Source organism: Schistocerca americana, chromosome 2 (genome assembly GCF_021461395.2).
Source record: "Schistocerca americana isolate TAMUIC-IGC-003095 chromosome 2, iqSchAmer2.1, whole genome shotgun sequence".
Lineage (NCBI taxonomy): Eukaryota > Metazoa > Arthropoda > Insecta > Orthoptera > Acrididae > Schistocerca > Schistocerca americana.
Window position 1 is genome coordinate 110,432,734 of NC_060120.1, and position 2,395 is coordinate 110,435,128.

The following is a 2,395-nucleotide window of genomic DNA, read 5'->3' on the forward strand; positions in this document are numbered from 1 at the left end:
GCAAGATATGTAGTTCATCTCTTGTGAAGTTTTGATAGCAGGAGACAGTAGTGGAGGAAAGACAGATCAAAAGGCGAGTCCTCAGTCATGCTGGAGAGCCCATTCGGCGGCGCACTTGTCCCCGAAAGGCAAAGGTCCCGGGTTCGTGTACATATTTGGCACGTGGTTTTAGTCTGGCACAGTTCTTACTTTTCAATTGACTGCACGAGGTCGTGCCCTGGTCGATGGATGGAGGGTCGTGTATGTAGTCTGTTGCCGACCAGTGAGGTGTCGTTAGGTGCGGTGTCGTGGACGCGGGTCTTGCACGTTTGGTGATCAGAGGTGGGAGCCAGCTGTGACCCCGATAAAACAATACCTAACATCGATTAAACGTCCTTTTCGTGGTGTATCTGGAAAAGGGGCTTACACTCCCAAATTCTGCTTTGCACTAAAGAAATTAAAAACCATCCCTGCAACCATAGGCTAATTTATTTATAACTTTATTTCAAAGAATTCGTGAGTGTGATTTTCTACATTGAAATCATAATTTACTCTCGGTAATTATCGGAACACAGCCACACAAAACACTATCTTTCAACAAGAAATAATTTTTGTGCTACGTGGAAGTTTGGCTTGAATTAAGAGTAGCATCAGTTGGTATATTCACAACAAATAGTTATATTGACAATATCCTACAAGAATGGATGAAGAGCATTTTGGTTTTAAAAAAGGACGTTAGAAAATTCTAAGAGCTGTTTTATTTGCGGACGAAAACAGACGACAAACTGCAGTTCATGGCACACAGATTCCACAAACAAGACCAAAGTAATAGCACTCAGGGGAATCCTATAAGAACTAAGATCGACATTTGTGGAAAAATAATAGAGCAAACAAGTCATTTAAAGTATCTAGGCTGTGATATATCACATGATGGAAACGTTGAACAGCTGAGCAAGTAGAGACGAATGTGTGGAGCAATAAGAAGAACATTAAATAATAACGTTAATAAAGAGACTTCAGTGCAGTTTCATCTAACAATGACAGTTGCTGGTTAAATATATGTTGGAGTGAAACATGGATAACGGGGTAAAAAGTACAACAACAAATACAAGTAGCAGAAATGAGATTTTTAAGATAAATCAAGTTGTATACAAGAGAGGACAGAATAAGGAATGAATATATTCGTTAGGAGCTAAACATTTTTGCCCTGAATGACAAGGTAACCGACTACAGGAAGGAAAGAGAAAATCGTTTGGATAGGATGTAGGAAAATCTACTACGCAGACTGGCAACAGCCTACGTATCCAGGGGTAGGAGAGACGTCTGTTGTCCGAGGAAAAGATGGAAGGAAGCCGAAGTGAGTTAGAGGCCCAATCCTTGAAGGGAAAAAGGAGGAAGAACAAGGTAATGTATATCGATTGTATGCCGGATTTGCTGAGCAATGACTGACTTTATGATACGTGGATAGAGGAAACGTGCAAGAGAATCGAGGGTAATCTAGCAGCCCACATTCACGTCACCACGTGTATGAATTCACACAACATGGATTAAAGTGGATAAATAACTCTCACAAATCAAAGCAGATTACATAAAAACTGGTGGCACAAGTTCACAAAAGAAGATTCACTGGGAGAAGTTATCAGATGCCATGAGGTTTACGGAAGATTGTCTGACATCACTTGTACACAGTCACAAATGAACATTGATGAATTGATAAAATTGCACTCGCGAATTATCAAAAATGATTTAATAAACACTATTTAAGCAAATTTAGCTGTGGTAAAACATTACGACCTATCTATGGCCATGAGCTACAAAAAACATTTTTTGACACCAGTTGGCCACGTCCACAAAAACAAAATTAAAAAAAAAAAAAGAATTACACTCCCCAACTGTCGGAAATGAGTTACCAGTACTGTTAAGCAAATTTAGCAAAGAAAAAAGTTCTGTGGGGCACTATGTAAGTCCATATGCTAAACAAAGCACTGTCTGACACCATATGAGTGCGTTTACAAAGAAATATCGGTTCTTTAAAGGGAGCCATTGCACACTACGCTTATCAGACACTTGTTTGACATCACTGGCACAACAACAGAAATGTGACAACACAATAAGAAATAATAAATAACATTTATTAAGAGTATGTTACAAAATTATACTTCGGTAAAGTCTGATGCGTGACACTTGATTTCCTAAATATAATAGAATGCTATGAAATAACTGAAGTATCTGCGCTAGCAGAATAGGAATGCGGAAAACACAAGTCCGACAACAATTTATTGGACTCACCAAAACGAAACAATAATACAATCCCCAAAAGAACAGCAGACTCGATCCCGACTGCAAATCCCTACAAATATAAAATAACAAATAATAATAGAAAAAACCCGACTCTTCACGGATAGAGATCACAATC